The 13036-nt window shown below is 40.4% G+C and overlaps 1 protein-coding gene across 1 annotated transcript in view; it reads left to right on the top strand.

Annotated features, from left to right (window-relative positions):
* Nucleotides 1-3501: 3501 nt before the first annotated feature.
* The window catches only part of baiap3 (BAI1 associated protein 3), a 37257-nt gene continuing 27722 nt past the window's right edge, over nt 3502-13036 (top strand). The window contains exon 1 of the mRNA XM_034593661.1: nt 3502-3753. The gene's annotated coding sequence lies outside the window, so the exon portion shown is untranslated. The remainder of the gene's footprint in view (nt 3754-13036) is intronic.

Below are 13036 nucleotides of genomic sequence, written 5' to 3'. Positions count from 1 at the left end.
GAACGTGGCCTTTGAGAGTATTCAGAAAATCACGTGTCGAAATAATGCAATCACAGCAGATGGAAACAATAACAAGATGTTGTGTGAAATACACATCTCTTCACTGCTGACAAACATCTCTCATATTCTCTAGAGAGAAGAGAAAAAGGAGGGGACTGACTCGTATCTTCAATAATAAGACAAATGGTTACGATAAGTGACTGAATAACCTTTGAATGACTCAGAAAATGCAATGACTTAACTGATTGGTTTATAAATACATAATATGTATTAAAAAAATTAAATTATGTATTTTTAATACATCCGCTTTGGTGGTTCCATTAGGTCGTAGGACTTCAGGTCGAGTGAAAGATTCGAAAGTAGCTTTTGTTTTCCTCTGGCGTAACCAAATCTTTCGCTTGTTATTCGCCGTCGACACATCAAGCAGTCGGAGCCAGCTGGGGAAGTTCTCTAATGATGTGACCATGGAAACAAGGCAAAGGGTCACATGTGTCTTATCTCTCAACATGGGAAAAGCCTTCTGCTTGGATTTGCTGAAAATGATGTCAAACCATATCCGAATCAGAGTTGTTTTTTGATCTTTTTGTTTTTCCTCAGAAGTGCATTAGATAATGTAATTCTCCAGACTCCAGCTTTGGACTTGTTGTCAGAGTGTTTTTTTGTATTGACCGCCCCTCATTTGCAGCTCAGGAGTCTGTCTCCATCAAAGAAAATTCATTCCATTAACCTTCTTTTAACTTTGTTTAGTACAAGATACAAAACAAAGTTGTAAATAAGTAACTGAGGCTGTTTATATCCCACCATGACCTGACGAAGGACCAAGCATTGATTAGCACTGGCTTTGAACTGAAAATCAGTGGATGTGGGATTAATTGTGAATAATATCTTGAATGCCTTCATGTTTACCCAATGTACAACTGAAATGGTATACGATTGTTTTGACCTTCACAAAAAGGCCCAAAACAGCGTCTCAACCTTTTCATCAATCTTCTGTTTGCAGCAAGAATTTGCCCATTGTTCCCATAAACAGATTTAATCTAATATAACCTGTTTAAATTGTATTGCATCCCATAATGAGTGCTTCAGAATAAACAGGGTAAACAGTGAAAAGGGAACTCCCTAATCACAGGATGCTGACAAGCTTTGACTTTGTTGATGCTGATGAAGGGATCCCTTCCAGTTTTTTTCACTTGGAGATGACTGCAGCTCCCATTATAATGGTCACGTGTGAAATCATTTCTGTGCTTGGAGAGAGACACCTCTCTCCTGCAAGCATGTAATTAATGCTCCTGTGCCTATTTAAAGCGTCCGTGCACATGCCCTTCCCCTCGTGTGTCCTAACGTGCAAACAGACAAGTGAGAAAGTGCCCGACACGTCCTATAATACGAGGGCTTCGAACTGTGCATCATCTGGTCTTATTTGCATGGGCTGTAAATATTACTGTCAGAGTGTCATTCCACCAAGCACTGATGCAGAACACATCGTCACAACAGGTGTCAAAGCCAGGATTTTGGTTTATCTCTATTAATGGCGTGTTTAAACACATTTGATTTACCATTTCAATCACCTTTTGATTTAGTATTTTAATTACCTTCCATCTCCTATTTTTGGTTGCCATGGCGTGCTTATTAGGTTATGGTATATGGCGGTAACACCATGATTAATGGTGGACGTGCTTTAATAAGTAAAACAGGCTTTGGGGCAGTGACTCTGTCTATTACCCCACATTTAATGGTAGTACAATGATTTATATTTATGACATTAAATTATTCACCCACATTCTAAAGTATGATAAAAATTATTAATAACGATAAATGTGTTTATATATATATTGTAACCAACATTTTTATATTTAACATCTTCCTACATTTAGTGCATCTCTCTCTTTAGTGTCTTTAGCCTCTCTTCCCTGCTCTGGATGGATGGATGGATGGATGGAGAGAACATTGTCTACCCTTCTTTTTTTGATTATTGTTAGTGTTGTTATCCAACGCTAAATAACATACAAAGAGTGACACTATGTCATCTTTGGACTGAAAATATACAGTCTTTGTGTTTTTTCTGTGCAGGCTCAGACTGTTTTCGGTGTAAATTCAATGACTTCCTGTCTCCTGAGTGGTATGAGTACATGTACGTAGGTCCCCTTTAAGTGTTTCTTGGAAATAGCGGCATTGCCCGTGTTTGAGCTCATTAAGCAGAACAACATGTACACTGATGTCAGTGACTGACAGTAGGACCTTGTTCACCTTTGTAGCTGAGAGGATTTTTCTCAGCAACATCCCTCAGCAACAGTCAAATGATGCCTTCAGGTGCACAATGTAAACTCCGTCTTTTCACAACCCCTGCCCCTGGTCAGAAAGTATGCTGAGCATTGCATGAACCAAAAAGATATACTGTAATTCTTAAAAATAATATACACTCACAGAAAGCCATTTTTATGTCATAGCTGTTTAGTTGTGTCCATGGTGTGACTGTCATATATTTGCTGTGTATTACTCTATATAATTTTGTTTCTGTTTACACTGTATGCATCATTTATATCCCCTGGTTTATACTGCATTTTTACTTATTCATTACTTTTAAGGATGCCAATTTTTGACTGTTGTCTTTGCTGCTGCAACAGAGCTAATTTCCCCTTCATGAGACCAATAAATAATAAGTAAATGGTCTGTATAGCACGTTTATAGTCTTGATGAGCACTCAAAGTGTTTTACAGTACAGTTTTGCCATTCACACTCATACAGTGTGAGGAGCACTTTCTCTATCTTAAATCAACCATACACTGCTGGCCCACTGAGGCCATTTGCCCAGGGACACATCAGCACGTGGAATGGGTTAAACGGGGATCGAACCGCCAACCTTCTCGTTAGTGGACTATCTGCTCTTCCTCGTGAGTCACAGCCACCCAGTCAATCAATCTTATCTTATCTTAATACTTACATTTATGTTACTACTCTTTACACTGAACTACAAAGGGTTACAACAAAACACATCAGGCCAAGTCAAGTATTGCTTTCCACTGAGAAACAGTAAGCTAATAAGCTAATTGGTTTAAATAACAAGTGTATGATGCAGGTACGTAGCTTTTATATCAGGAGAGGAGGAGGAAGGGATGCTTGTATAGGAAGGAGGGAAGGAGGATGAAGGGATGAGGGAATAAGGATGACGGAATGAGGGAAGGTGGATAATTGGATGGGGGTAGGGATGAAGGGATGCGGGATGGAGGATGAAGGGATGAGTGAAGGGGGATGAAGGGATGAGGGAAGAGAAAAGGAGAATAAAGGTATGAGGGCAGGGATGGGGGACGAATGGATGGGGGAACAAGGATGAAGGGAAGAGGGGAGGAGGGTTAATGGACGAGTGTCGCTTTAAACATGTTTCTTCTTTTCTCCTTCTCAGGGGAGGTGAACCGGTGTCGTGTCGTCCACTCGCAGTTGCGATATTTCCGACAGCAGCGGAGGGCGGTGAAGTAACCGCCGCACTTCCCGTGACCATATTTGGCGCGGGCATTGGCGGCGCGTGAGCCCCAGCAGACATTTCCGCGGACTAATCGGAGCTTTTTGTCTCCTCGTGCATCACAAGAAACAAAACACCGAGCGATCGGTGTTGTTTTCCCAGAAGTTGAACCGCGACAGAAAAAAACCACGTTTCTTCTTCTTCTTCTTGTTCCTGCGAGCCTGCACATCCACTGATCCACTGATCCTGACATCAGTGAAAACCTCTCACACCGGAGAACCGCTCCAGAGACACAGGTGAGCCCGGGAGCTTCTTCTTCTTCATCCAACATCAGCATCACATCTGGATCTTTAACGCAAACTCAAATTTGTATTTACACATGCGTCAGCTGCTCTGACTCATGCTGTCAATGTGAAGGCTGCTTCAGATGCACCTGTTGATCAGAATCCACATTAGTTGGAAATCATTTGAATTTAGCCTTTTTTTAAGGAGTCTAAAGTTCTGTGGGTGATATGAAAGAATGTGTGGTTGATGGGTGATGTGTCTCCTGAGGGGGTTTCAGACCTGATCCACTTTTTTTTTCTGAGAGGAAATATTCGCCTCGCAGCTTCTTAATCTGTCTGCCATAGTGAAAGTTCCCCTTCTGTTCATCATAAGCATCCACAGACTGATGCTGGAAACCTGATCAGTAGCTTTAAGTTGACTCTGAGTGGAACCACGCAAACAAACACACACACACACACACATTGTGGCGATCTATCTCAGGGAAATGTTGTGTAATGTTGTTTTTTACTGAGACTACAGGTGAGCAAGGTTGCATTGATTTCTGATTTACACACACTCACACACAAACACACAAGTGCAACACACCAGTATCACATCAGGTAAAAGATAGAGCCTGTGAAGTTGTTATTATATTTACCCTGGTTACATCTTGAATATAACTGAACATTTGTAAACCCGAAGTAGAAGAGTTTTTTTTATTCTGACGCACATTTTTCCTTAGACAAGTCTTATGTTTCTCAGGAAAATAAAAATAGAAAAGAGGTTTTAGGTTTCTTGATCTCTGTGTGAGTTTAACCTCTTTGGCAGCTGACACACAGTTAGTGCTGGGTTTACACTATGTATGTATAAATCAATTGGATGCATTGGAGATGCCTGTGGAGCTCTTTCTCTCTTTCTCTCTTTCTCTCTCGCTCTCACACACACACACACACAGCCTCTCTTTTCTCCCCCAGTGACAGCAACAGCAATTGCAAGCCGGTAATTTACCTGCATTTTTAATATTGACAGTAGTTACATGTGCAGCAAAATAAAAGAGCAAGGCAATGATGGTGTTTCACTAATCATCAACTGCATGAAAACTGCAGAGTCTAATAGAAGAAGAACATAATAAAAATAGTAAATCCGTATGTAGCATCTTTGCCTGTTCAGTTGATACAGTTGAAATTCTGTGGCTCTGTGTGGCTCTCTCTCCTCCTTGTGGAGGTCATAACTCCACTTTAGACGAATTATTATGAGTCCTTTAGTCATTAATTAATCATCACCTCCTATTATTATACAGTGGATCAAACCTGTCTATTATAAAAGCTGCCTCCCCAGTGTTTTCCTCCTGCTGCACAGTGGTAGAAAAAAAAGAGGTTATGGAAACGCTGTGTTAATATATTGTTGGGAAGTGTGTAATTTGTTAGAGCCTGTGCAGTTGCATGACTTCAGAGCATCACTTGTGTCGTTGCGCAGTTCAGATTGATGTTATGTGCGTAAACTACGGAGGCGGCGGCGGCATTGCTTCCGCATGAAGACTCAATGGCTGCTATTTTTGACAGTCACTGCTGGAGTGAGTGTCTCTCAGGCTGACAAAGGATGTATTATATGTGGTATAATGAGCAAAGATGTGCACCATTGTTTAAGTTTTGTATTCTTTATTTATTTAATTCTTTGTTGCGTGGCTGACAGTGGTTTCCACTGCTCGGCTGCGCTGCAGACGCCCTTTAAAGCTCACAGCCGTCAATTCCTGGGATTTTCTCTGGCAGTCAGTTTCCGAGCCAAAGTGCCCGTCATTTGCCTTGACAACACAGACTCCGGGGGGGCTTCGGGGAGTAGACGACAAGATGCACAGTTTCTTTTGCTGGATTATGGACTATTTGTTATCTACAAGTGGATATGGTCTAGGTCATAGAGATGTCTACACTTTGTTACACGTTGTTGCTGTTGTTGTTTTTTTTGCATCAAATCCACTTGACAGCTCGTTGAAGATTAGACAGAAAGTGACAGTTGGATCCATTTGTCCCTAAAGGCCGACTTACATAATACAACTGATGGCCACTGAGGAGGCTTTAAGCTCCGTCTTTAATGCCATGACAGCCATAGTTGTTATCGTCATTGACACTAGAGCATGATTTACTTAGAGTTATGACTTGAATCTCCTCAGGCTGATGTCGTATAATGAAGTCTCGGGGAATATGGAGGTCAAAATGTGTATTTGATTTAATTACGTGACTGTCAGTGTCACCACAGGAGGGGATGGTTAATACTCACCTTTCATTTTGGAGACTCGGGAGGAATGTAATGAATTAAATGCATGCCCCTAATTACATTGATTCTTTTTTTTTCCGAGATAAAGAAACCCCTCTCTCCTCCTCGTCTTTTTCTCGTTCCCTGTGTCTGTCCCAGCCCCTTTGAAACACTCAACAGCACTCTAAAGGATGAAGCTTTCACGCTCAGACAGACACTTAAAGAAGAGCTCGACAACAATAGACTAATGACTTAGATAGGTGCGCTTCTGAAAACCCCACGAAGACTAATCTCGGGTGCGTTTGAAGCTGCCAATGACCGACCGCTGCAGAACAGTGTAAACCTTGTTACTTTATTGATCCGCTACAGTATCTCTGGCTGTCTTTTATCTGATGTATACTTTTGGAGATGTCAAATGGGAAAGGAATGAGAAGTGGGAACAACAGTTAAGCTCTTGAAGTCACATCGAAAAACATATCTGTGACTCTGAAGTGTTATAGTGACTGACATTGCTGAATAGAGATTCTATATAGAGGGGGAATTGTTTTATATGGACCTCTACCACAGTTGTGTCAGGGAATGAAGTGACCAGACTGTGGCCTGCTGTCATGAATGAGTGTGTTTTATATATTGCTCTACATGTTTAGCTGTGTTAAAGCCAACACATGAAAGGGCTTTTTTCTTTTTTCTTGGCTTTGTAAAATTGCATTCACCTGTATTTACCAGCTCCCTTTCGTCTGCTGTTACCATAGAGACACTCCCTTTTTATCAGCAAGCCGGCTTTGGCTGCCGGGCTCATTGGCTCTCACAGGAGAGAGACAGTGGTGAGCAAGTGTTTCCCTGGCACGACTTTGACACCAATGTAGCGAAAAAGGCATTTACTTGGCTTTGACAGTATTTCCTTGGCAGCCGGCGCCCCACCGTCGGTGGCACGTCGACCCGTTTTTGTCACTGTGGGTTGACGGCTGAGGCAGAGTGAAATCCAGTTGGGAGCGATCCTCTCCTGTAATTGAAATGAGTTCACCTGGGAGACAGCTGCTCTGCGGTGCCTGTTAGCTGTCAGCTCCTCTTGCTCACCAGGCTGCATGTAGCGGATCTGATGTGAGGCTTGAGCAGAGCTTTTTTTGTGTGTCTGATGCACCGTAGTTTGAAGATATAAAACAGGTTTCTTTGTTTAGCACAGCGACCAAACATGCCTCAGGTATTTCTGCTGCTCTGCCTCTTAAAGAAATCATGACAAGAGCATGACACTGTTGAACAGAAGTCACGCAGGGGAGCATTAATGGTGAACACCTCTCCTCACAGGCTGTAGCCCCTAATGTTCAGCAACGAAATGCACTTAAAGGCGTTTTGTTGGGGTCAACCAGACATTACAGCACTGGAACACTGCATAAAATCAATAGAATGATACTGTCCAGTGGTGAAAATATTGGATTCAAAACTCTTCTGTAACTAATCAACCTGTGTGCCTTGGCTTTGGTTTAATTACAAATCCGAGACTGTAAGTAAAGATGGACAACACGTCTCCACTTCCACCCCTCAAAAATGAGGCCAAAATATGTTGGAATACGGGGGCCGCCATATTGTGCTTTTGACATCATTTGGTGCCAGAGTCTGCGCAGTAGTGAGTTGAGCTTTGGTATCAAGCTCCCACTGATTCATGCTCTTGACTAATTGTGAGATCATCTCAGCTGTCAATCATGATATTTCACCCCGTTTTTGTAGCATCAAATAACAAATTAAAGCCAAACTTACCAGAAAAAAATAGCACATACATCATTGTGATAAGAACTACCTAAAATTATATCTTTGGAAGACATTTATTTTCCGTGTACTTTGGGTTTTTTGTGTGTCCCTTCGGCTAGCATGAAGGGTCTACAACCTATACTGCAGCCAGCCAGCAGGGGGAGCTCAACATTTTTTGGCTTCACTTTTAGCACGATGTCATGCCTGCCATTTTTTTTTGTGCAATCTATGCTGGCCCCCCACAAGACATAAAAAAAAACAACCAAAAGCCAATTAAATCTTTGAGTTCTATTAAATAAATAACAATTTATATGTTGAAAAAACACAATATAGTAAATCTCCATGGGCTTCAATCAAAAGCTTAACTAATTGGCTTTTATCAGGGTCCTTGAGCCTGTGGTCAATCATCTGGACCAGAGTAGTAACCAGGCCTGAAAGCATGTTGAGAGCAAGTGGTTGTTCACAAAGTAGTCATAGATCTGGTCCAATGTATGCCAGTAATCATACATCTATTGAAAATTTGAGTTAGTGGAGGAGTTGCAGTTCTCAGTGATGTTGTACCTAAATAGTTCCAGGCCAGGAGATGACTCCTTAGAGAAAGATGAAAGAAATGTCTCCACTTTGAAGGTATTGACAAACTTAAATTTGAAGAAAGTGTTTATCTCCATTTTTTTCCTTTTAATAAGAGAACAAGACAGTTGTGGATCACTGCAATAATTTTTTAGCTTAAATTCTGCATCTGACTGAAGGGTTTGTTGAAAGAACTGGCAAATCCAAACAACTTAGTAATGATGGACTCATCTGATACGATATATGATACTTGGATTAATGCTTTTTCTCATTGTGCCATTTAGAATCATGCGTGTGTTCTTGCTGTTCTTGCTAGCTTTTCAGGGTTTATCTTGATATTATAGTTTCTTTTTATATGTAATAATTTCTGTTTGAATCTTATTTTTGTATTAGTGCTATTAGGTTCACTTCACCCTTAGGGTATAGAAGCATAGGTCAGGTACAATAGTAAATATATGAATAATACATGTGGACGTATTAAGGTAGTGTCACAATCAGGTCAAATTACACGCATTTGGTGCATTCCTTAACTGGCATCACAGATATATCTTGATGCTACATGTCTGACTTAGGATGTCAGTAGGTTATACGGTTACAAGCTGGATCCATCAACAAATGTATCATTGTTAGAAACTGATGAATCTAAAGTTTGACCTAGTGCATAATTATTATAAATCAGTATATGACAAAAACCTATGAGACGACCCTTTGGCTATAGTTGAATATTTATATGCACTTCCAAAACTTTTGAATGAAAACGGAAAGGTGACGACATCTATCTGTCATTTTGGAAAATATAGGAATTCGATATGTGAAGTCGTCATTGAGGAGATTCCAACAGGTGCTTTCTGAGGCACATTGTGAAAGACTCTTTGATAATATCTATCAGCCAAGGAGTATCGACACTTCAGTCTACTTGAGTAAAGTGAGAATACTCCAAGTAGATAACAGATGTCAGCCTCCTGGATTAATGGCACTCTGTCCTTTGGCTCAGCCATCGATGCAACCTGTACCATGAATATCCGGCTCTCTCCGAGCAGGAAAGCCTACTGCTTGCTGCTCTCTGAATGACAGTAGTCATACAAGCCAGTATGTTGAATTTCTCTGCATGTATTTGGTGCAAGTGCTGTGATTCAAAACAGGCCACATTTAAGAGGGTCGTCTTTAAATATAAAACCAAACACCAATTAACATTTCCTGTAAATTCAGCTCAGAATCTCTTCTGCACACCAAGTTAATTGTCCTCTATTACAGTTTGTTAATAACAGTGACTATTTTGTCTTTTGCTGGCTGAACAAGCTCTCAGCCCACGGTTCATCGCTTCTTTTTCACACAGACGTAGACATTGGCTGTCAACTATTGAAAAGAGCGTCTGACTGTCTGACTGTCCTCTGAAACTACTTCTCCATCAATCAAACCCTCGCTGTTGTGTCCTTGTCAGGTCTTTTTCTCTCTTTTTTTGAGTGTTCTGTCTCTTCCTCCTTTACTGTGTTTCTGTCGGACCATTGGAGCCTCACAAAAGACTCAAGTTATGCAGGTGGAGCCAGTATCACAGTCCTATTTATAAGAAAATGCAGTAAAATGGAGAACCAGGGACCAAAGTGATGGAATGCTGTTAAAGAGACTCTTTGATTTGACTTCACTCTCTCCCTCAGTTGCTAGGCAGATGTGTGTGTGAGTGTTTTGCTGTAGAAACTGCTGTCATTTATGCAATCAATAACCTTGCAATCAGATTTGTCTTTTACTCGAAATGAATGCTGAAATGAAACTCGCACTGCGAACGCCCCTTCTTCTATGGAGCCTTGAAATGTTCTGTTGCACTTAAACTGTGGCAGCTAATAAATGTATTCTTTTCCTGTGAGGATTTAGTGACTGACTTCAATATTGATCCTCAGGTATTTATAGACGCCCAACCTTCTGTCAAGATTTAAAGGATTACCTCCTAATAAAGGGAATATAGCTGAGGAACATAATGAAGTTTGGAGACTGACTGTTGACCAAAAAAAGCCATAAAGGAGCATTGCACTTAAAAATAATTTTCATAGTAACTATGTGCCTCTTGATATAACATATATTCTCATGAAACCTTTTTGTTACACACAAACGGAAAGACAGTTTATATTTTTTGATTGAGACTGCGGAGTCAGCTGTATAAAAACATTTGATGTTGCTATTGCAAGGAAATCGTAAAGTTTGACATGTCCTGTACCTTTTTCTTTACATTTATCCTGGGGAGAATGCTGACATGCACGGATAATGAAATAACTTTGGTTTATTTTATTTTCGGCTCTTCTTCTAGGGGTGAGTAGAGGGAGCACAAAACTGTTATTGTGTCACATAACTCAGTTATATTTTAGAGTCGCCATGAAGCCAAATTGAGAGTTCACTTCATGGCAGCAAGGCCTACTTTGTCTGAGGGAATTGCTTAGCAACATAGTGCCAATCTCGCTAAGGTCGTCAAGCAGACTCAATTTTCTAAATATCGTATTTCACAGTTACGAGAAGTAGTCAAGAAAGGTTTTCCTTCTTCTACAAATGGTTGCATAACATTCAGTTAAAGCTTACTAAATTTAGAAGCTGCCATACATTAAAATATGCAGGACAATTTATAATAATATATGTACATGCCTTTATCCCCATATTTTCCTAAATTACTTTATGTTATAATTGTTCCTGTTATTACTATTTATTATTTATAACATGTATTAATTACAGTTTTAGGTAGAGGTGGATTTGTTTTTTTATGGGAAATGTACATCTGCAAACGGTTAGTCAAAGAACACAGGACAAACTGTTTGGTTTTATTATAAGGAATAGTAAATCATTTTCAACACATTTGGTTTCTTGCTGAGAAGATTGATATCAGTCTCTTGTCCCTACTTGTTTTGAAATGACAGCCAACTAATCTGGCTTTGCATAAAAATTAAAATGGCCAACACAAATTGGTTGAAAGCTAACAAAATCTTATTACCAGTATCTATAAAAGTCAAAAACTGACATATTTCTTTAATCTTTACAAAACTAATGTAAAAGAAAACTAGTCCAAATAGTTTCCCCATCTTTACACTAAGCTAACAAACTGTACAGAAGTGAGACAGGTATTGCTCTTGTTATCCAAACCTCGGCAATGACAAAGTAAAGCATATTTCTAACACTGGTAATGCATTTCTTATAGGAGACTGCTTTATGTTAGGCCAGCTACTGTAACTTACATTTCATTTGTCAGATTCAGTGTCGGAGTTAATCAAACATCCAGACAGTTGTTTTAAAATGACACCAGTGGAGATGTACACAGCAGCACAGCAAGAACAGGTTTTCGTGGATTTTCTGCGGGTACTGCGGCTTGGTTAGGTTAATTGGAGACTCTAGATTGAACATAGGTGTGAGTGTGAATGGTTCTTTAGCTGTGTTCCAATTCAGGCGCCACATCCTTCATCTGCTGCATTCGTAGGCCGATTGCATCACAGCGGCGCGACTAGGCTGTCGAATTCAAAGGCTCTAAATGTGGCTGACAAATATGTTCTTCTAGAACAGAGCAACGAAGGCGCCATTGGGAGGATCCTTCCCAGCCCACATACCCCATGATTCATTGCTCCCCCTGTGACCCTCAAAAGGATAAGTGGTATAGATAATGGATGGATGGATGGATGGATTGATGGAGATGAACAGTAATAGAGCAATGCATCTAACTGCTCTCTGTGTGACATCACATGTAGAGTGTGTCCCTCATGAGGTCTTTGGGGCAACTGAGCAAAGCATAACAACCCCCCCAAATATTTCCATGAAGCTGAACCCCTGCTGGCAGCTCTGAGTTTTGGATTGTACCATTGTTGAAAAATACTTTTTATGTCCAGCCAAGCCCACAATTAAAAATCAGGAACCAGAGTTTCCATTTTCACTGTTGGGAACTCAACAGCTACCTTTCAACTGAATGATCCTAATTACTTAGTGCAACATGGCTGCTTTGCAATTAATGCCAGTTACATGTTGATTGTTTGTCAAGAGGGAGAAAAGTGCAAATTACATGATTAACACTTAGTTCAATGTTTAACCATTGATCATATTACCTCTGATGTACCTGTACATGAGTTGTTACCGAGTGGGCCTCTCAACACTTGTGCCTTTCTTCTCTTAGACCAATTGCTGAACCCCAAAAATGACCCCTCATAGATGTTGAACGCACAAATTGTAAAGACGCTTTGGATAAAAGCTAAATGACATGTTATGTAAATGTGACGGTTCTCTTTCATGTTTGGAGGGGGAGGGTGAGGTGAGGGGCATTGAGCTACAACATGAAATTTCCCCACTAGATCTCACCAAATTCTACACACTGAACCTTTAAGACATTCAGGAAAACATTTCTAAACATAGTTAGTACTATATTTTTGCGCTCGTTTCTTGCCTTTTTATTTTAATAACACAACCTTTTTTCTGACATTGCTATTATGCAGCTCTTAAGACTCCCAGCTCGCCACTGCTTCCTGATTTGCATATTTCTTTACAAAGTCCCATAAATAAAGGTCGAGTGCCTGAACTGAACAGACTAAAAGGTAGAGGATAAATTGCACACCCTGGGGCATCAGTCAGACAGACCCAGGACTCGCCTTCTGCTGAGAAAGAGTATAATTATGTTAAAAGAGCAAAAGGTGTGTGCGTGTGCTTTGCAGCAGATCCGACCACAAGAAACCCTTTAAACCAACTGTATGTCAGGAAACAACCAGTTGTATAAATATGTTCGCACCGTAAAAG

The sequence above is a fragment of the Hippoglossus hippoglossus genome, chromosome 8 (genome assembly GCF_009819705.1).
Source record: "Hippoglossus hippoglossus isolate fHipHip1 chromosome 8, fHipHip1.pri, whole genome shotgun sequence".
Classification (NCBI taxonomy): Eukaryota; Metazoa; Chordata; class Actinopteri; order Pleuronectiformes; family Pleuronectidae; genus Hippoglossus; species Hippoglossus hippoglossus.
Note: the sequence above shows the minus strand (reverse complement) of the source record. Positions and strands in the feature narration are given on the sequence as shown.